Genomic DNA, 24184 nt, shown 5'->3' on the forward strand with positions numbered 1-24184 from the left:
GGCAGATTGACTTAGAGTAAAATTCAATAAATGTTGGTTATTATCATTGTTATTATTATATTTCATGCTTCATATGTTTAACATATAAATTCTTCATTTTATATCATTGGGAATGGTTTGCATCATCATTAAAAATGGTAATCACTTCACAATGTATATGTATATCAAAATATTACATGGTACCTCTTAAATATATACAGTTTTTATGGGTCAAAACATTTTTTAAAGCAACCTACATTTTGTTTACAAAAACAGTTTTCATATATTTTAAATCAACAAATAATAATTGTATATATTTTGGGGTGCAATATCATGTTTTGATATATGTATACAACGTGGAATATCTAAATCAAGCTAATTAACATATTTGTCACCCCACTTACCATTTTTTTGTGGTGAGACATTTAAAATTTGGTATCTTAGCTGTTTTGAAATATATGATATATTGCAGTTTGAGCATTCAAATCCAAAAATCTAAATCTAAAATGCTATAAAATTTGAATCTTTTTGAGTGACATATGACACAAGTGGAAAACTTTACACCTAACCTCATGTGATGGGATGCAATCAAATCAGAATCAAAATTTCGTTTAATGTATAAAATTACTTAAAATATTGTGTAAAATTACCTTCAGGTTATGTATATAGGGTGTATGTAAAAGTTAAATAAATTTCATATTTAGACTTGGGTCCTATCCCCAACGTATCTCCACAGAGTTTTCCATAGAAGTTGTACTAGTTTACATTTGCACCAACAGTATGTAAGAGTTTCCTTTTATTCACATCCTTGCCAACTTCTGTTCCTTTTCTTCTTTTTAATAATCGCCGTTCTAACTGGTGTCAGATGATACCTCATTGTGGTTTTAATTTGCATTTCTCCAACAACTAGTGATGTTGATCATTTTTTCATATGCCTGTTGGCCACTTTTGTGTTTTCTTTTCCTTTGCTCACTTTTTCATGGTATTATTTGGAGTTTTTGTTGTTGTTGTTGTTAATGTTCTTAATTTACAAGTTTCTTGTAAATTCTGAATATTAGTTCCCTGTCAGATGCATAGTTTGCAAATAAATTCAATTCTGCAGGTTGTCCATTCACTCTGTTGATTATTAATTTTGTTGCACAGAAGATTTTTAGTTTATATATTTTTGTTTTTATTGCTTGTGCTTTTGTGATCTTACTCATAAATTCTTTCCTAGACCAATGTTTGAAAGAGTTTTCCGTAGGCTTTCTTTTAGTATGTTTATAATTTTAGCTCTTATATTTAAGTCTTTCATTCTTTTTACATTTATTTTGTAATCAGTTTTAATATTCTGCACATGGAAGTCCGATTTTTCAAGCATCATTTATTGAAAAGGGTATCATTTCCCCAGCATATGTGCTTGTCAGTTTTTTAGAAGATCAGGTGGTTTTAAATACTTTTAGGTTCTCTATTCTGTGCTATTAATCTATGTGTCTATTTTTACACAAGCACGATGCTGGTTTTGTTACTATAGCCTTGAAGTGTAATTTAAAGTCAAATAATGTGATATTTCCAGCTTTGTTATTTTTACATAGGATTGCTTTGGCTTTTCAGGCTCTTTTTTGTCTCATATATATTTTAGAATTTTTTTTTCTAACAATGTGAAAAATGGCATTGACATTTTGATAGGCGTTGCATTGTAGCTGCAAATGGCTTTGGGTTATATGGTCATTTTAAAGGTATTAATTATTCTGATCCATGAGAATGGGAAGTTTTCTCTTTGTGTTATACACAATTTCTTTTATCAGTCATTTGTAGTTTTTGTTGTAGAGACCATTCACCTCATTGGTTAAATATTTTCCTAGGTATTTTGTTTGTTTATGTTTGTAGTGATTGTAAGTTTTGTTGCTTTCCTGATTTGGTTGTCAGCTAGGTCATTATCGGTGTATAAAACTGCTACTAATTTCTGAACTTTCATTTTGTATCCTGAAACTTAACTGAATTCATTTATCAAATCTAACAGTTTTCTGGTGGGGTCTTTACATTTTTCAGGTATAAGATCTAATCATTAGCGAATAGGGATGATTTGACTTCCTGTTTTCTAGTTTTGATGCCTTATATTTCTTCCTATTGTCTGATTGGTTTGACTAGAACTTCCAGTGTCATCTTGAATAGAAATGGTAAAAATAGGGATCCTTGTTTTATTCCAGTTCTTGGAGTAAATGCCTTCAACTTTTCCCCATACAGTATGATGTTGGCAGTGGGTTTGTCATACATGGCTGTTATTCTTTTGAGATATGTTCTTTATAGGTTTATTTGTTGAGGGATTTTTATCACAAAGAAATGCTGGATTTTATCAAATGCTTTTTTTCTCACCTACTGAAATGATGATATAGTTTTCGTCTTTAAATCTGTGAATGTGAGGCATCACATTTTTTGATTTGCATATGTTAAACCATCTTTGCATCCTTGGTATAAAATCTACTTTATCATTATGTATTACCTTTTTGATATGATGTTGAATTGATTTTCTAGTATTTTGTTGAGAACTTTTATGTGTATATTTATCAGGGTTATTGGTCTACAGGTTTCTTTTATTGTTGTGTCCTTGTCTGATTTAGGGATTATACTGACCTCATAGAATGAGTTAGAAAGAATTCTCTTCTCCTTGTTTTCTTTTCTTTTCTTTCTTTCTTTTTTAACAGTATCAAGAGAATTGTTGTTTGTTTTTCTTTGTACATTTGGTAGAATTTAGCTGTGAATCTGTCTGGTTCTGAGGTTTTCTTTCTTTGGGGCTATTTTGCTCCAGATTCAATCTTGGAACTTGTTATTGGTCTGTTGAGGTTCTCTATTTCTTCCTGATTCAGTCTTAGGAGGTTGTATGTTTTCAGGAATTTATCCACTTTCTCTACGTTTTCTAGTTTGTGAGTGTGTTGTTCAAAATGGTCTGGTGATCTTTTGTTTCTCTTTGGTGTCAGTTGTAATGTCCATTTTGAATTTCCAAATTTGTTTATTTGTATCCTCTGTCTTCTTGGGTTTTATTGCTACTGGTTTATCAATTTTATCTTTTTTAAAAAAATCATTTTGTTAATCATTGTATTTTTTGTTTCAGTTTCATTGAATTCTGCTATGATCTTTCTTTTCTTCTGCTGTTTATAGGTTTGCTTTGTTTTTTTTTTTTTTTTTTTTTTCGGAGTCTTGCTCTGTGTCTTAGGCTGGAGTACAATGGCTGGATCTCAGCTCACTGCAACCACCCCCTTCTGGGTTCAAGTGATTCTCCAGCCTCAGTCTCCCAAGTAGCTGGGATTACAGGCCCTCGCCACCATGCCCAGGTACTTTTTGTATTTCTAATAGAGACAAGGTTTTGCCATGTTGGCCAGGCTGGTCTCAAACTCCTGACTTCAGGTGATCTACCTGCCATGGCCTCCCATAGTGCTGGGATTACAGGCATGAGCCACTGCGCCCAGCCTAGGTTTGGTTTGTACTTACTCTTCACTCCTTGAGAGGTGATGTTACGTTGTTAATTTGCAATCTTTCTACTCTGTTAATATAGTCATTTAATGCTATCAACTTCTCTCTGAAGACTATTTTGTCTGTATCCCACAGGTTTTGGTATGTTGTGTTTTCAATTTTATTAGTTTCAACAACTTTTAACATTTCAATTTTAATTTCTTTCTTGGCCCAGTGATCATTCAGGAGCATGTTGTTTAATTTCCACATATTTGTATAATTTCCAAAATTTCTCTCAGTATTGCTTTCTAGTTTTATTCTATTGTGGTCATAAAAGATACTTGATATAATTTTACTTTTAAAAAGTTTGTCGAGATTTTTTTTCTCAACAAATATGGTCTGTCTTAGAAAATTATCTATGTGCTAATGAGATGAATATATATTCTCTAGTTTTCGGGTAGAATGACCTGTAGATGTCTGTAAGTTCCATTTGTCCTAAAGTTCAATTTAAGTTCAATGTTGCCTTGTTGATTTTCTATCTTATCTGTCTAATGTTGTAAGTGGGATATTAAGCTTCCCTACTATCAGCTCTCTCTCTCTCTCTCTCTCTCTCTAGGTCTAATAAAATTTGTTTTATAAATCTGGGTTCTCTGGTGTGGTGTGTGTATAAATTTAAAATTGTTATTTTTTTTTCTAAATTGATACCCTTATTATTATATAATGACATTCCTTGTCATTTTTTACTGTTTTTGAATACAATTATGTTTTATCTGATATAAATGTAACTACTTCTGCTCTCTTTTGGTTTCCACACGCATGGAATATATTTTTCAACTACCTTACCTTCAGTCTATTTGTGTTTTTATAGGTTAGTTCTTATAAGCAGCATACAGTTCAATGACTTTTTAAAAATATTCTACTAATTTATCTCTTTTAAATGGAACATATAATCTATTTACATTCAAGGTTAATATTGATATTTAAGGTTTTATTTCTGTCATATTGTTAACTGTATTCTAGTTGTTTCATAGATCCTTTTCTTCTCTATGGTTTGGGGAAATTCTCCCATACTGACATCTGATTCATTTATCTTCTTCGTTCATATGTTTTCATCATGGTGAATATTGGTCTTTCATTTCCATGTTTAAGACTCCTTTGAGTATGTCTTATAGGGCTGGTTTGGTGGTGAATAATTCCCTCAGCATTTGCTTATTTGGAAAATACTTTATTTTGCCTTCATTTATAAAGCGTATTCTTGCTGGATATAAATTTCTTAATCAAAAGGTTCTTTGTTTTGTTTTGTTTTGTTTTTTCTATACTTTGAAAATGTCATTCTATCCTTTTATGGCCTGTGAAGATTCAGCTAAAAATCCATCGTTAGTATGTATTAGTCTGATCTCACACTGCAATAAAGAACTACCTAAGATTGGGTAATTTATAAAGAAAATAGGTTTAATTGACTCACAGTTCCACAGGCTGTACAGGAGGCATGGCTGGCGAGGCTTCAGCACACTTACAATCATGGTGGAAGGTGACCAGGAACCCAGAACATCTTACGTGGTGGGAGCAGGAGGAAGAGAGAGAGAACAGGAGGCAGAGATGCTACACACTTCAAACAGCCATATTTCATGAGAACTCTGTCACAAGATAGCACTGGGGGGATGGTGTTAAACCATTAGAAACTACCCCCATGATCCAATCACCTCCCACTAGGCCCCACCTCCAACACTTTGGACCACAATTCAACATGAGATTTGCATGGGGACATATAGCCAAACCATGTCATAGTTTAATGGCGTTTCCTTTATAGGTGATGAGACACTTTTCTCTAGCTGATTTTGAAATTATTTTTTTCACTTTGACTTTAGGCATTCTAGTTATAATATGCAGTGTGGCAGTCTTTTGTGGAACGTATTTGGCTAGGAATCACTGGGTCTCATATATCTGGATATCTAACTCTCTTGCTAGACATGGGATATTTTCAGGATTTATTTCTTTAAATATGTTTTCTAAACTTGTTGATCTGTCCTATCAGAAATTTTGATAATTTGAATGTTTGGTCACGTTATATAGTCCTAAACATCTCAAAGGCTTTGTTAATATTTTTATTCTTTTTTTCCTTATTTTTGTCTGAGGGTACAGGTTTAAGAGACACTTTCATTATAGGTACTATAAGACAAAATGTTTACTGATGCTGTTTTCCCCAAATTACGTATGTTTTTGGATGAAGGCAATATTATAATCAGGAACGTGCTTCTAAATTTTGAGTTGTGAATATTTTGAATACGTATATTGGACAGTCTTCTATCTTTCTCCCTAAAATTTTTAGAGTCCTCAAGTTATTTCTGTTTACCAAGCAGATGCTGAATACTGTCTGATTACCAAGCCTACTGTCCAACTTTCTGGGCACAGGGAGTCACAAATTTTGCAAAAGGAATGCATTAAATCCTCAGGTGAAGAGGGCCTGATTCAGACTCTTATAGCCAATTAGAAACAGTATTAACAGTCTTCTAGCAAAGTCCCACCCATTCTTCTGCAGCAGTGATATAGCCTTAAGGCAACATTCCAAATAGTAGCTCAAAGTAGGGGAAAATTAAGACCGTAGAAAGAAAAGAAATATGACTTTGTTTTAAAATGCTTACTTTCTTAAGATGATTGCAAAGAACCCAACTAATACTGTGGCTGTGTCATTGTCAAATAATTTGTATATTCCCCAACTGACAGGCTCAAGATGATTTTTAAGATATTAGTACCCAAATCATATTAACTGGAGACTGAACCATTTATTTGAATACCATTTTGTTTTGAATTGAAATATTAGGCTTTCTTCTGTTTCTTAGTAATCTTCCACTTAGTAATAAAGCACATTTCAAAAAATTATGAAAAGACTAATATAGACAGCCATACTAAAATAATAGCAAGCCAAACCAGAAAATTATATATAGACTAGCTCATATATCTTTTTCTCTCTCATTTTCACACTATAATTTATATGCATAATTTATATTTGTATTTAATATATACACACACATGCAGAATAGTTTGAAATACACCTTATTATCTCTCTATAATACTATCAAATTAGTGTCAAAACTGGTTTGAGAACTGATAAAGTTCAAAGAAAATATTTGAGGCCCGAGACGGGCGGATCACGAGGTCAGGAGACAGAGACCATCCTGGCTAACATGGTGAAACTCCGTTTCTATTAAAAAAATACAAAAAACTAGCCGGGCGAGGGGGCGGGCGCCTGTAGTCCCAGCTACTCGGGAGGCTGAGGCAGGAGAATGGCATAAACCCGGGAGGCGGAGCCTGCAGTGAGCTGAGATCCGGCCACTGCACTCCAGCCTGGGCGACAGAGCGAGACTCCGTCTCAAAAAAAAAAAAAAAAAAAAAAAAAAAAAAAAGAAAATATTTGAAATACTACAGAGTGCCTCTTAAATACAACTAATACCTCATAAGATCTTCATTTTTTTTTGCCAATAAGAACTACATTTATTGCATGTTGGTATATACTTAAATGTGTCTATATACATATAACAAAACCGAATCTCCAAAATACCAACTTTTCAATGAGCTGTGTGGTAAAGCGCTCATTTTTCACCTGTGTGGGTTTAATACAGTTGTCAGACATTTTAATGAATACACACATGCATATGTGTGTGTCTGTACGTGTATCTCTTCTGGTTTAGCTTGCCATAAAATCTCTATCAGTAATAGTAACCTATATAAAAAAGCAGCTTTTATATTTTCACCTTATTATTTATTACATCTAATGTAAGAGAGATTAATTATATTAAGACAAATGCTAGCTCTATATTAAGGAATACACTCAATGTTGTTCTAATATTCCAATTTATTTGTGCCCTGAGTGCTCTATAAAACTCAAACACAATCATTTAATTTATATAAAATAATAAAACAAGGAATTGTAACTATTGTAACTAAAGTTTCCACTATGTTATTTTTACATTTCATGTCATAAGATACCTTAGATACAACTAAGATAATCATGAACCCATCAAATGATGGAATTTGATGATGAAGTACCATGATATTTTGAGGTATGTGGCCTCGTATATAATTTATCAATTCATTTTTTTCAAAGTAAAGTTTATCAAAACTTAAAACTTTTTTTGTGAATATCTTTCTGCTTTTGAATGTTTGTAAATAAATCCTTAAGTTATATTTTGATAGAATTAATATTATAAATAAAAAACTGTAAAACACCAGAAATAGATACCATTTTTGGAGGTGAATGGAAATGGGGGGGGGGGGGGGGGGGGGGTGGATTGCCAGATACATGTACCAATAATACATAAAGTTAATATAATTTGGTTTACTAGTAACATGCATTTTAAATACTGGTTATCACTAATGATTACTATGTAGAACACTTAAGTTTTAGCATCCAAAATATTCTAATGCAAAATGGAATTTACAAAATTTGTCAGTGGACTATAATGTTTTGTCAAAAATAATAAAAATACCCTCTAATTCAAATTATAGATTCTAAAATGAAATAGATTAGTAATGTCAGAAAAATAAATATTCAAAAATAGTTTGCCAAAAAAGAAACCATGTGTCTTATAATTTACCATTTTTCCCCAATGAAAGAGTATATTTTAGGTCACAATATTGGAGCTATATAACTTACACAATATACAGAATTGAATATTTAAAGAATGAATTCTCAAGATTTTAGTTAGTATTAATGTATATTACTTTAAATACCATAACAGAATCCCATTCATAATTAAATGTCTGAGGTAGTTATATTTATTTTTTCTTGAATTATGAAAATTATTTATATATTCAATCTTAGTATTATACATTCATTACTGAGCAGGAAAAAAAAATCTGCAGGATACAAATTATTCCAAGGAATAATTAAAATGTTTTCTTCTGGCCGGGCGCGGTGGCTCAAGCCTGTAATCCCAGTACTTTGGGAGGCTGAGACGGGCGGAACACGAGGTCAGGAGATCGAGACCATCCTGGCTAACACGGTGAAACCCCGTCTCTAGTAAAAAATACAAAAAACTAGCCGGGCGAAGTGGCAGGCGCCTGTAGTGCCAGCTACTCGGGAGGCTGAGGCAGGAGAATGGCGTGAACCTGGGAGGCGGAGCTTGCAGTGAGCTGAGATCCGGCCACTGCACTCCAGCCTGGGTGACAGAGCAAGACTCCGTCTCAAAAACAAACAAACAAAAAAAATGTTTTCTTCCATTTTATTTTTTTTAATAAAATTATTTCTAATGACACAAAAATCCACATTGCTTCTGGGTGAGCTTGCACATCACAGCTATGTCTGTATACAGTAAAGCTACTTGTTTAACACTTATATTTTCCTTGCCTGTAGAGCTATAAACTCTAATGCTGTAATGATTTCTTAATGAAAGAGATAAGTAATAATGAGATAATAAGAAATGTAAGTTATATTATTGATTTAAAAAATAATGTAAGCTGCAACGGGGCATACTCCACATTTTAAAAAACTCTCAGAGGCCGGGCGCGGTGGATTACACCTGTAATCCCAGCACTTTGGGAGGCCGAGGCGGGCGGATCACAAGGTCAGGAGATCGAGACCATACTGGCTAACACGGTGAAACCCCGTCTCTACTAAAAATACAAAAAAAAATTAGCCAGGTGTGGCGGCGTGCACCTGTAGTCTCAGCTGCTGGGGAAGCTGAGGCAGCAGAATGGCGTGAACCCGGGAGGCGGAGCTTGCAGGGAGCAGAGATCGCTCCACTGCACTCCAGCCTGGGTGACAGAGCAAGACTTCATCTCAAAAACAAACAAACAAACAAACAAACAGACACACAAACAAAAAACTCTCAGAGAGATATGAAACCAGAAACAGCTTAGCACAGCTTAGCACCTAAACTTTAGCCTGCAGTCGTGTGGTAATAAAATTATAGGCTGTGTTTGTTACTGGCATTGCAAATATATTTATTTATCTGTTGTTCTTACTCATAAAATAATGGGTTCTTCAAAAAGCTCATTTTAAATTGCAAAAGCTTTAAAACTCATAAAAGTATCTTCTGACACTATTGCCCAAAAATAGGGGATGGTGATACATACTGACAGTCGGCTTGGTGGAATTTGTAAATGTTATTCATAATTCATTCACAGAATATGAAAATTCTGAGAGAAAGGCTTGGCTGGAATATGCTTGTGGGCAAGCAAGCAAGGGTCTAATTGTCTGTGGGCTGATTGGAAAACTTTGAGATTTATTTTACGGGAATCTGAAAGTATGCAAGTACTATATTATTCTTGAAAATGTTCCACGAGCTGTCACCCTGTGAATCTATCCAATTTATTTTTGATATAGCTCTACTTTCTATATAGGTGATTTTGTTTCCTTTTAAAAATAGGATTTATTTAGTATGATTATTTTAGTTTTGCATTATATATATATATTTTTTAAAGTGCTTATTCATACTACTTGATATTGCTGAAAGTTTAGAAATGGATTTTTATTACAGTTGATATAACTCAGTAATTTTTCAGAATTATTGTAGTGCCAGATAATAGTAGCTCAGATTGGCATAGTGCTTTCTGCTTAGACTATATTTTCTGTCCTTCTTGTGTGAGAATGCGTCATTGAAAGAAGGGGATCTTGACAAGGAATTTGCAAATCTGTTCCTTCAGTGAGGTACAAGCGGATAATCTAGGGCATTCCTAGAATTTGCAAGATGCGCGCGCACACACACACACACACACACACACACACATCGAGAGAGAGAGAGAGAGAGAGAGAGAGAGAGAGAGAAAATGATAGAAAATTAGAGTGACAATTAAGTAACATTTTCGTTAATATAACACCTTATCAATGCCTAGAGCCTCAAGAGGTGGACATTACTATTTCCAGAATGAGTGCTACAAAGATGAGTTTTCTGTGTATAAGCTATTATTTCTCTGGTATGTCAGAGATAGTTATAATTGCAAAATATTCTCTGGTAGAAATAATCAATAAACATTGTGCCTTTGTTATTTTGTTTTGTTTTTAAGGTAAATGATCTCTATCTTCTCTAAAATGTATGCCCTTTAGGAATTTCAGGCAAATTAACAAGATTTGCTACCATGAAATATATGTCTTTTTATATACTTCAGTTCTATTCAAATTGATGATCTAACTATGTTTATTTCTATAGATTGCACACATGGTACTCAGACAGCGGTTTATGGTAAGGTTCTGTTCCAAATGACTTGTTGATATAAATGCTGCAGAAGTGGGAATTGAAGACAGAGGAACTGAAATGTGTGTAATTGCTTAATCTGACTATTCTAGAACAGTACATAGTTGGATACTTACTTTGAAACCTACATTCAATCTTTCAAGGTATCAGCAAAGTGCCATGGTGTAGTAGATATTGCTTAGGCTTTTGAACAGGCAGAATTGAATGTGCCAGTTATTAATTTTGTGACAATGGGAATTTAATTAATTTTTATGTGCTTCAGTTTCTTTATCTACAAGACAAAGGTAATAATAATCACCTTGCAGATTTCTTGTAGAGATTGTTAATGTATATACAAGTTGTGACACAATTGTTTGAACGTAGTAGATTCAGAGTACATGGCAAATGCTATCATTTTACTATAATATAACATTATAAAAATAAGTCAGTTCTTAATTGGAAAAAGACTCTCTAATCATTTTAAACATCAAAACAGCATGTACAGGATAATTTAGAAGCCATATACGTGCTCAGACAAGAGGCATGTTCAGTAAAATCCTGAGAAAACTTTAAGCTTTCACTTCAGGATTATCACTAGTATCAGTCCAAGCCTAGCTAATGATGGGAAATTCTCCAGCACAAAGCTAGTGTGGAGAAATTGGGAATGGCGGTAGTTCTTTTCTGTTGCTCGTTTGATTTATTTTAGCTCCTGGCATTAAACGGAATCTGTGTCAAAACATTAGCTGAATGCTAACTAAAGAAGCAGATTTCACTGAGCCCACATAAAACGAAATGTTGTTTGAAAAAATAGTTTGGAACAGTTGCAAAATAGTGAACTACTACAGTCTTTAACCATAAAAAATGAGATTATTAGCTGGTTTATCATTACAAACATTGGAGATCAGAAGGAAGTTGGACATTATATTTAAAGTTATGTATATGTATACAGAGAGAGAGACTTGAAAAAGTTCATGAAAAATTAAAAGATAAAAATAAAACATATAAACTTTATTTCTCAGTAGAAATTTTATTAAGTGCAAGACACTTTTGTAAGGGATGATACCAGCCATTTAGTCCATCTCTAAAGAACTGAGGGTTCTGGAAATTTACCAACGTCAATGTAGTCCTTATTACATTATTAACTGAAGAAAAATAAGTGCCCTCTTCCAGGTTGTTTTAAGATCAAGAAATAAAAAATACGTCAGAAGTGTTCAAAAATGGTAAGGTGGATGCCTAATGATTTACCTTTGAAACTCTCACAAAATTGTCCTTGTTTTATGAGAGAAGTGAGCAAGAACATTGTCATGGTGGAGATAGACTCCACCATGGGAAAGTGGAGCTTTCCCAGGCATTGTGTGTGTGCGTGTATGTATGTGCATGTGTGTGTGTTAAATATTTGGGTATTCTCAAAACACTCTCATATTAAGCAGACTGATAGTTCTTTGGCCCTCCAGAAAGTTAACAAGCAAAAATACATTGAGCATTCCAAAACACTGTTGCCCAAACCTCTGCTCTTGAGTGTTCTACTCTTGCTTTTACTGGATCACTTCCATCCTCAATAGTGATTGGTTTGTTTGCGCTTTGTCTTCAGGATTGTAATGATAAAGCCATGTTTCATCTCCTGTTACAATTCTCTGAAGTAATGCTTCAGGATGTTGAGCCTACTTATTAAAAATTTTTCTTGAAAGCTCTGCTCTTACTTGCAGCTGATAGGGATGTAATGATTTTGGCACCCATCAAGCGGGAAGGTTGCTCAACATTAATTTTTCAGTCAGAACTGTGTAAGCTGAACTAATTGATATTTCTATTGTGTTAGCTATTATTTCCACTGTTAATTATTGCTCTTCTTTAATTAGAGCACAAACAAGATACTTTTTTTTTCTTAAAAATTGATGTAGATAATCTGATACTCAGGGCTTCATCTTCAACACTTTCTCTTCTCTTCTTAAAATGAGTCTATCTTTTTGTAAACTGGTAATATCTTTGGGGAATTGTCACCATAAACTTTTGGGAAAACATCAGTGATTTTACCATTATTTCACCCAGGCTTCATGACACATTTGTTGTTCGTTCTTGCTTCAATTTTAGCAAAATTTATGTCACTCTTATAGGGGTTCTTTTAAAATTGATGTCTTATAATTCTTGGTGCCTTAAACTAGATCCTGCGCAGACATGTTCTAACAAGTTAATATGAGTTTATTTATGTATAAATATTTTTGAAATCCATGCATTGTTTTTTCATAATATACATTTCTATGAACTTTTTGAAGACCCATCATATATAAATATACATATATATATTTAAAGTTATATATTTGAAAGAAATAAATTGGTAATATGTGAACCTATGGAATAGAATAAAGAGCCCAGAAATAACCCCTAAGTTTTCTAGTCAATGATTCTTTGACTAGAATTTCAAGACCATTCAAAGTGAAATATTCTTTTTAGCAAATTGTCCTAGGAAAACTGCATATACATATTCAAAAGCAATTGGACCATTATCTTATACCATATATAAAAATTAACTGAAAATGGATCAAAAGCTAAACTTAAGAGTTAAAATTATAAAACCCTTAGAGGAAAATATGCAGGAAAATTTCTATAATATTGGATTTGATAATAATTTCCTGGATATGACATCAAAAGCAGAGTCAAGAAAAAAAAGTAGAATAATTAGAACGCGTCAAAACTAAAAACTTTTATTCATCAAGTGACCCTATCAAGTCAGTGAAAAGGCAACCTACAGAATAGGAGAACATAACATTAAATAAAATATTGAATAGAATATGAATATGCAGAATAAACAACTTGTACAACCCAACAACAAGAAATCCAATATAAAAAAAGGCATTGAACTTAAACACACATTTCTTCAAAGAAAATGAACTTATGCCCATTAATTGTATGAAAAGATGCTCAACAAAACTAATCATAAGGAAAATGCATATCGAAACCCTAATGGGATACCACTGAACACACATCAGATGGCTTTGATATGTGTGTGTGTGTGTGTGTGTGTGTGTGTGTGTGTGTATGAAAAATAAATGTTGAAAAGCATATGGAGAAATTGAAACCTTTCTGCTTTGGTGGTGGAAATAGATATGGTGCAGCTCCTGTGGAACCAGTATGACAATTCTTTAGGAAGTTACACGTAGAATTACCATATGATCCAAATATTCTACTTGCAGGTGTATAACCAAGATAATTCAAAGTAGAGACTCAAAAATTTGCTGGTACATGAATGTTCGTTGCAACATTATTCATAATAACCAAAAGTCAAAAAAATTAAATGTATATTAACACATAATGGACAAACTAAATGTGCCATATACATACAATGGAATATTATTTAGCCTTAGAAAGAAATCAATTATAAGACACGAGACAAATAATCCTAAAACTGTTAGGCTAAATAAAATAGGTCAGATACAAAAGGACAAATATTGTGTCATTCCAGTTATGTGAAGCAACTAGAATGGTGAAATTCACAGATAAAGTAAATAGTGGTTGCTAGGGGTTGGGGGTATGGAGGAATGGAGAGTTGTTGTTTAATGACTAAAGAGTTTCTATTTGTAATGATGAAAAAGTTTTCTAAATAGATAGTAGTGATGATTTTATACCACTGTGAATGTGTGTAACACCCCTGAATTATTTGATTGTAACTGTTGTTTTAATGTTTTATATGTGTAAATATAGTTACACACATAGTTATATATGTATATGGTTATACATTGTTATACATACTGTTGTATTTTATCATTATTATTGCTTTAAAGCTACCTTAATTGCTATAAATACTATGGAATCAAGGAGAACAGATCACCATGATTTTATTTAAGTAAGGTTTCTGAAGATCATAGGGCCATTAACATTAGATTGAGAGAAGGGAGATTAAAAGTTCAAGAGATAAAATATAGTAGCCGAACAATAAAGTTGGAAGGCATCAAAGACAAATGTCATCATGTAACAATTATTTTTATTTTCAAAGACACTGATTATAACTTTAAACAGAGATTGTCCAACAAGAAGACTTAACAATTCTAAATATATATGCAACCAACACTGGAGCACTCAGATTAATAAAACAAGTTCTTAGAAACTTACAAATAAGCTTAGATATTTACACAATAATAGTGGAAGGCTTAAACACCCTACCAACAGTATGAGACAGATCATTGAGGCAGAAAACTGACAAATATATTTGAGACCTAAACGCAACACTTGAACAAATGAACCTAACACACATCTACAGAACATATCACCCAACAACAGAATGTACTTTCTTCTCATCTGCACATGGTACATACTCTAAGAACGGCCAAATGCTTGGTCATAAAGCAATTCTCAACCAATTCAAAAATTAAAAAATAAATCATACCAACCACACTCTTGGACCATTGTCTCATTAGAATAGAAATCAATGCAAATAAGATATCTCAAAACCACCCCTTTACTGGGAAATTAAACAACTTGCCCCTGAATAACTTTTGGATAAATAAAGAAACTAAGGAATTAATCAATAAATTCTTTAAAACTAATGAAAACAAAGATAAAAATATGAAAATCTCTACAACGCAGCTAAAGTAGTATTAAGAGAACAGTTTGTAACACTAAATGTCTACATCAAGAAATAGAAAGATATCAAATTAGCAATATAATATTACAACTAAATCAAGAGAAATGCAACAGCAAACTAACTCCAAAGCTAGTAGAAGAAAATATAGCCAATGTTAGAGCTGAACTGAATGAAAATAAGTCATGAAAATTTATACAGATCAATGTAAACAAAAGTTGGTTTTTTGAAAGAATAAATACAACTGATAGACCACTGGCTATACTAAAGAAGAAAACAAAAAAGAGTAGATCCAAATAAACACAATCAGAAATGACAAATATGACATTACCAATGACCTCACAGAAACACAAATAATAATAATAATAACCCTTAGGGACTATAATGAACTTGTATATGCACACCAACTAGAGAACTTAGAAGAAATTGATGAATTTCTAGAAACATTCATCCTTCCAAGATTGAAATAGGGAGAAATTAAATATCTGGACAGACCAATAACAAGTTCTGAAATTCAATCCATAATACCTACTAATCAGGGAAAGCCCTTGATCAAATTTATTCACAGCCAAATTCTACCAGACATATAAAGAACTAGTACCAATCCTACTGATGCTATTTCAAATAATTGAGGAGACACTCCTCCACAACTAATTTTAAAAGGAAATAATTATTCTTACATCAAAACCTGGCTGACACAGAAAGGAGAAAGAAAATTTCAGGTGAGTATCTTTGATGAACATACATACAAAAATCCTCAACAAAACACTAGAAAATCAAACCCAGCAGCACATCAAAAAGTAATTTGCCACAATCAAGTAGGCTTTATTCCTGGGATGCAAGGTTGGTTCAACATACACAAATAAATAAATGTGATTTATTATATAAGGAAAACTAAAAACAAAAACCATATGATCATCTCAATAAATCCAGAGGAGTGTTTTGATAAAATTCAATATTACTTTCTGTTAAAAAATCCTCAGCAAACTGGGTTTTGAAGAAGCATGTCTCAAAATAATACAAGCCACTTATGACAAACCCACAGCCAATATTATACTGGATAGGCAAAAGCTGGAAGCATTGCCCTTGAGATCCAGAACAAAACAAGGACGCCGTCTCTCACTGCTCCTATTCAACATAGCACTGGAACTCCTAGCCAGCCAGAACAATCAGGCAAAAGAAATAAATAAAAGACATCCAAACAGAAACACAGGAAACCAAAGGGTCTCTCTTAACAGAAGATGTAATTCTATATCTAGAAAACCCCATAGTCTCTTTCCATTTCACTATCAGCATTTTGGTCAAAACCGATTAACAAGTGTCTAGGAAGTTACAAACTTTCCCACATCTTCCTTCTTCTTCTCAGCCCTCCAAACTGTGCCAATCTCTGCCTGTTATCCAGTTCCAAAGTTGCTTCCACATTTTCAGGTTATCTTTATAGCAGTGCACCACTGCCGGTAGCAATTATCTGTATTAGTCCATTTTCACATTGCTGTAAAGAAACTATTTGAGACTGGGTAATTTGTAAAAGAAAATTTAAAAAAAAAAAAAAAAAAAAAGGAGGAAAGAGGTAGGAAGAATGGAAAAGAATTTGTCTTGCAGTTTGGGTGCCAGCTCACCTGCAGTAGAATATACCACTAGTTAGCTTTCTAAGGTTTTCAACTCCAGGCTCTGGCTTCTCTACGGCATCTCTGGACCTACACAGGGCCTGGGGCAACTTGCCACTCTGAATGGAAGGTCACCAGCCTGGCAGGCTCCACCACCTGTTGATTGCAGAGCCTTAGGGCCCTGAGCAAACATAGGCAGAGGCCAGGTAGTGTTTACACTAGACCTTGCACAAGGCCCAGTGTTGTGCTGGCTTCAGATTTGACTCAGCGTACACCAGAGGTGGAGGTCAGAGAGGTGCCTGTGTTACTCCTCTCACAGCTCCAGGCAGCTCGGCAGAGAGAGAGAGAGGCTCTGTTTGTTTGGCAGAAAGTAAGAACAAGAGGCTCTGCCAGGTAATCCAGAGAATTCTTCTGGATGTTAATTAAGACTACCAAGGCAGTATTTCTATGAGTCTGTAAAAAACACAATGTTTCTGGGCTTGAGGTGATCCCTAATGCACATACGGCTACAGTGACAGAAAACTTAGATCACAACACCCAAGTCCCTTCAAATACCTGAACAGCCTTGCCAAGAAATGGGTGCAAACAGGCCTAGACTGTGAAGACTATAATAAATACCTAACTCTTTAATGCCCAGACACTGTTGAACATCAGGACCATCCAGAAAAATATGACCTCACAAAAAATATTGAAAGAAGCACCAGGGGTCAATCTTGATAGCAGTGTGAAAATGGACAAATACTATATTGTAGGTGTACTTAATTCTTTCTTATTCTTTTTTATATTATCTCCTATGACTGTTTATTTTCAAATAGCCTGTCTTTGAGCTAATTATTTCTTCTGCTTAATCAATCTTGCTATTAAAAGACTCTGATGCATTCTTCAGTATGTCAAACGAATTTTCAGGCAAAGAATTTTTGCTGGACTCTTTTCGAATTTTGAGTATCTTTGGAAAATTTATCTGATAGTATTTCTAATTCCTTCTCTGTGTTGTCTCAAATTTCTTTGATTTTCCTCAAAACAGCTCTTTTGAATTCTCTGTCTGAAATGTCACATATCTCTGTCTCTCTGGGATTGGTCCCTGATACTGGGTAATTTGTGTACAAAGGAGGTTTAATTGAGTCACAGTTCCACATGGCTGGGGAGGCCTCAGGAAACTTACAATCATGGCAGAAGGCAAAGCGGCAGCAAGCATATCTTATGTGGTGGCAGGAGAGAGAGAGAAAGAGAGAGAGAGAGAGAGCGAGCAAAGGGGGAACTGCCAAACAATTTTAAAACTATCAGCTCTCGTAGATCACTCACTATCACTAGAACAGCATGGAGGAAACCACATCCGTGATCCAATTACCTCCCACCAGGTCCCATCCTCAATAACATATAAATGGAAACAAAAAATGTTGAAAAGAGGAGGATGATGTTAAAGTGTAGAGTTTACATTAATTTTATCTTTGTTTATGCAGTCAGTGATAAGTCGTCATCAGTTTAAAATAAGATGTTATTTGCAAACCATGTGGAAACCTCAAATCAAAAAACATAAAATGGATACACAGAATCTAGAAATAAATTAGACAAATCAAAAAGCAAGAAAAACCTCATTAAAAATGGGCAAAGTATGTGAACAGGCACTTGCAAATCAAAACAACAAGTATATACAGGCTCACGCCTGTAATCCCAGCACTTTGAGAGGCCGAGGTGGGCAGATCACGAGGTCAGGAGTTCCAGACCAGCCTGGCCAACATGGTGAAACCCTGTCTCTTCTAAAAATACAAAAATTAGCCGGGCGTGGTGGCGGGCACCTGTAATCCCAGCTACTTGGGAGGCTGAAACAGAAGAATCACTTCAATCCAGGAGGCAGAGGTAGCAGTGAGCCAAGACCACACCATTGCACTCCAGCCTGGGCAAGAAGAGTGAAACTCTATCTCCAGAAAAAAAAAGTTAAAAAAGGCAAAAAATAACAGATATTGGTTAAGCTGTGAAGAAAAGGTAATGCTTACATACAGCTGGTAGGAATGTAAATTAGTTCAGACCCTGTGGAAAGCAGTCTAGATATTTCTCAGAGAACTTAGAAAAATGATTTCACCCAGAAATCCCATTAAGGAGTATATTTCCAAAGGAATATAAATCATTCTACCAAAAAGATACATCCACTTGTATGTTCATTGCTGCACTTTTCACAATGCCCAAACACAGAATCAACCTAAATGCCCATCAGTGGTTGACTGGATAAAGAAAATGTTGTACATATACACCATGTAATACTATGCAGCCATAGAAAAAAATGAAATAATGTCCTTTGCAGCAGCATGGATCAAACTGGAGGCCATTATCTTAAGCAAATTAATGCAGTAACAGAAAACCAAATACCACCTGCTTTCACTTATAAGTGGGAGCTAAAAATTGAGTACACATGGACACAAAGAGGGGGATAATAAACACTGATGTCTACTTGAGGGAAAAGGGTGGGAGCAGCGTAAGGGTTGAGTAACTACCTATTGGATAGTATGCATACATTTGTATTCCAAACCCCAGTGACACGTAATTTGCCCACATAACACACTTGCACATGTACTCTCTGAACCTAAAACAAATGTTGAAAATAAAAAAAGAACAAAAGACATCACACTCTACCTAAGTGTTTATCCTCCATCCTCCTTTATTGTATACTTCCGAGATGTTATAATAGACGTTTTTCTTGCTGCCATATATATTTCATGTTAGATAACAGTGAAGACATTGTCTTATGGAAATCTCCTTATTTCCTCGTGTTCCTTTGGTGAATGCATTGAAAGTTCTTCAAAAATAAAGTTGGTTTTAGCAAATGTATTTCCCTGGACTGGGTAATTGAAACAAATAGAAATTTATTTTTCACAGTTCTATCGACTGGGAATTCCAAGATTCAGTTGTCAGTAATCTTGGACTGTGTGTCAGTTAAGGGCTTGCTCTCTGTTCTCAAGATGGTATTTGTTGCTGCATTCTCACATTGTGGAAGGGACAAACCCTGTGCCCTTATATGGTGCCCTTAATATAAATTTTGGAGGTGCATAAACATTCAAGCCATAGCACTTCTGTATCAGTGGTTCTCAAAACCAGCTACACCGAAAAGTCACCTGAAGAAATTACTTTAAAATAGAGATTTTTTTATTTGTATCCCAGTGTTATTAATTTTGAATCTTGGAAATTGGGCCTGGAAACGTATATTTTTATCATATATTTAAGGATTGTGAGCAACCATTCTATCATCAGTCTACACAGCTTTGTTTTGAACATGCAAACATCAAAAATATTATTGTTATTGTGACAGAGCCTTACTCCCTCACCTAGGCTGGAGTGCAGTGGCATGATCAGGGTTCACTGCAGCAGCCTCAACCTCCTGGGCTCAAGGGATCCTTCCACCTCTCAGCCTCCTGAGTAGCTGGGACTACAGACACGCATTACCACACCCAGCTAATTTTTGTATGTTTTGTAGAGACAGGATTTTGCCATGTTGCCAGACTGCTCTAAAACTCCTGGGCTCAAGCAATCCACCTGCCTTGGTCTCTCAAATGGCATGAGCCACCATGCCTGGCCCAAAAATATTATTTGCCAGGATTATCTGTGTTTGAATAAATGTGTAAGGTGATCTAGACCTCTAGCTAACCCTCAAAGGGCTGGTAACATGTGTGCTAAACTATGAATGCTGCATTGGTGAGAAAATGAGAAAAAATATACCATGTTCTTAAGAATGGGGTGTTGCTTTACAAAGAAAATGACATAGTGAAGGAGCCTGAATAGCAGGATGACAGCACTGGGCACTTGGAATAAATTCAGAGCTTACAGTAGACTGCATAACAGTATCCCACAGAGAAAGACATTTACTTACTTTATGTCATCTGCCAAACACGTTGGAGAAATTTCCCATGGAAATGTCAGGATGCATTCTGCTAAAGCTTGCTGCTAAAGGTTGAGTGAGTCATGACAATTTAACTATTTTAGCTATCACAACATTACTTTGTAAATCAGAGTCATTTTTTTCCATTTACTTAAGCAGTTATATTTTACTTGAAGTCTCACAATAATCTAGTGAGAAAAGCAATGTGATAAGTATTGCTTTTCAAAGACAAAACTAAAGTCTTGAAATGTTTAGTGATTGGATAAATATGCACTTAATTCACTGACAGAAACTGGCTTAAGCTAGAAACCGGTGTTGTAACTGCATGCCTCATATATCATCCTGGACTCATTGGTGAGAAGAAATCCCATTGTTACTGCCATCTTATTTATATTTTTCCTTTCTTTCCATAGAGCTTCTTTCCATTTGGGGAAAAGTATTCTTTAAAAGTCAGACAATTGTAGAACTAAAAATAAAACTAATTCCTTTATTTCACAAGCACTCTGAATATTGTTAAGCCTTTTATTTTGAATATGTATGGTGTCATTGTAACTTTACTAGTTGTTTCTATGAACCTTCTCTTCACCTTCCTTTAATGTAGAATGCCACATTGCTATTCTGTTGGTTCATAATTTTCTATTAAATTCTGCAAGTATTTTCAGGTTATTTATAACAACAAATAACCAGAATAAGGTAGTAAGTTTAAGTGAAAGTCATGATGATGAGCTATTTGAAAAAGTTTGAGATTCCTAGACACAAAAGCAGCAATAGTAAGTTTGTGGCTCTCTTCCTTGGTTGGCTAGATTTTTGAGTTGATAGAAATTGGGCTTTTCTGAACATTATTTGTGATACATATATTCAATGGGCTCCTGTGCATGTTATATGTGGATGAAACTATTATCTTGCTCTAGACATCAGACCTTTAGACCTTTAGGTATTGTCTCCTCACAATTGAATAAAATTTTTAAAAAGTGTGAACTCCTCTATTAAAATATTGTTTTAAAAAGTTTCTTATTCAATATAGACATATAGAAATAATCATGTTTTATATACGCATTTACAATTGTACATATAATAGTGATTCGATTCCATCTTTAAACAAAAATTATTTTAACTCAATTAATAAAAGCTTATGTTTGTCATTGCATAATACAAATATTTCTAGAGAATACCTCAAAATAATTTGGTAAAGAAATAGTGTAATGACAGGTGTGCCTTCTTACTAGCTTACCTTAAATTAGTCTTTATTACACACTCATGAATAACTGCTAATCAGTGCACAGTATGTGAATATTGTCTCCCTCTATCTCTAAATATTTTATTGTACTGTAATAATTTATTTTTGTACCGAAGTGACCACAGGTAACTGAAACTACAAAAAAACAAAATGCCAGATAAGGTTGTGGGGACGACTACAGCAATGTCTAAAAAAATTCTAAATTTGAGAAGATAAATGAACATTGAGCTTCATGAGCACATTTTCAAATAGATTGAACATAAAAAGATCTACACCAAGACCAAGACACATTAGGAGGAGACAAAGAGAGAATTTTGGAAGCAGGAAAAGAAAAATGATGCATCAAATACAAGAAAATATCCATAAAATTATAAGTGATTTTCTCAGCAGAACCCTTACAGGCAAGAAAAAGGTAGGATGGTATACTCAAAATATTGAAATAAAAGTCTTCCATTAAAGAATACTATACACAGGAAATCTGTGCTTTAGAAATGAAGGAGAAATAATAACTTCTTCATCAAACAAACACTGAATAAGTCAAACAGTAGATCTGACTTACAAGATATGCTAACGGCAGTTCTTTAAGCTGAAATAAAAGGGTTCTAACTAACAACTTTAAGACAACAGTGTGTAAAACTCACTAATACAGGTACATTTATAATCAAATTTTGAAGTCTCTGATATTGTAATGATGATAGTGCATAAATCACTTTCATCTTAATATAAAAATTAAAAGAAAAATGCATTAAAATAACTATAACCACAATAATTTGTTAATGGATACACAATATTAAATATATATAAATTTTAACATCAACAATCTAAAATGTTAGGAAAGAAGAAGTAAAACTATAGAGATTTTGCATGCAATCACGGTTAGGTTGCGTCAGCCTAAAATGAGATATTATAACTATACAATGTTTTATGCAGGACTCATGGTAACCAAAAAAGAAAAACCTGCAGTAGATATATAAAAGATTAAGAAAAAGAAATCATATCACACCACCACAAAAAGTCATCAAATCACAAAGAAAGTCAGGAAGAGGGAAGAAAAAAAGAAAAACTACAAAGTACAAAACAGTCAAAGAACAATTAGAAAAATGTCAATAGTAACTCATTGCCTTTCAAGTATTACTTTAAATACAAATGGATTAAATTAATAAAAAGACACACAGTAGTTGAATAGGAAAAAAAACAAAACAAAAACAAAAACAAAAAATAAGTGCAGATAACTAAAGCAAAAAAAAAAAAAAATAGTGCCACATAAAACTGGAAATCTTTTCTATAGCAAAGAAAATCAACAAAACACAAAACATATATCTGATAAAGGGCTAATATCAAAATATACGTGGAACTCCTACAACTCAATAGGGATAAAAATAATATAAAAATAATAATCCAATTAAAAATGGGTAAAAGACCCAAATAAATGTTTTGACATTTTTCAAAGAAGACATGCAAATAGCCTACAATTACATGAAAAGGGGATTAACATAATTAATCATCAGAGAAATACAAATCAAAACTGCAATGAGATATCACCTCACACATTTTAGAATGGCAATTATCAAAAATACAAGAGATAACAAGTATTGGTGAGGATGTGGAAAATAGGGAACCCTTGTACACTGTTGCTGGGAAAGTAAATTTGTACAACCATTATGAAAACAATATAGAGATTGCTTTAAAAATTAAAGATAAGACTACTGTATGTTCCACCAATTCTACTTCTGGATATACATATACGGAAAACAACATCAGTATCTTAAATAGATATTTACACTTTCATATTTATTGCAATATTATTTATGACAGCCAAGACACAGAAACAACCAAAGTGTTCATCAACAAACTAATGGTGAAGGTAGTGTATGAATAAAATGGAGTATTATTCATCTACACAAAGGAAGAAAATTCTGCCAGTTGTGACAACATGGATGAAGTTGGAGGGTACTAGACTAAGTGAAATAAGCCAGTCAAAGAAAGATAAATACTAAATGATCTCATTTGTATATGGAATCTTAAAATTCTAACTCACATAAACAGAACAGAATGATGGTTTCCAGGAGCTAGGGGTGGGAAAATGGGAATGTATCGGGCAAAGAGTAGAAACTTTCAGTTATAAAATAAATAATTTCTGGGGATGTAATGTACAGCATAGTGATTATAGTTAATAATGCTATATTGTATACTTGAAATTTGCTAAGATAATAGATATTAAGTGTTCTCAGCATACACACACACGTGCACACACACGGTAATTATGTCAGATAATGGATGTGTTAACTAACTTGATTGTGATAATCATTTTATAATGTA

The sequence above is a fragment of the Theropithecus gelada genome, chromosome X, assembly GCF_003255815.1.
Source record: "Theropithecus gelada isolate Dixy chromosome X, Tgel_1.0, whole genome shotgun sequence".
In the NCBI taxonomy this organism is placed as follows: Eukaryota; Metazoa; Chordata; class Mammalia; order Primates; family Cercopithecidae; genus Theropithecus; species Theropithecus gelada.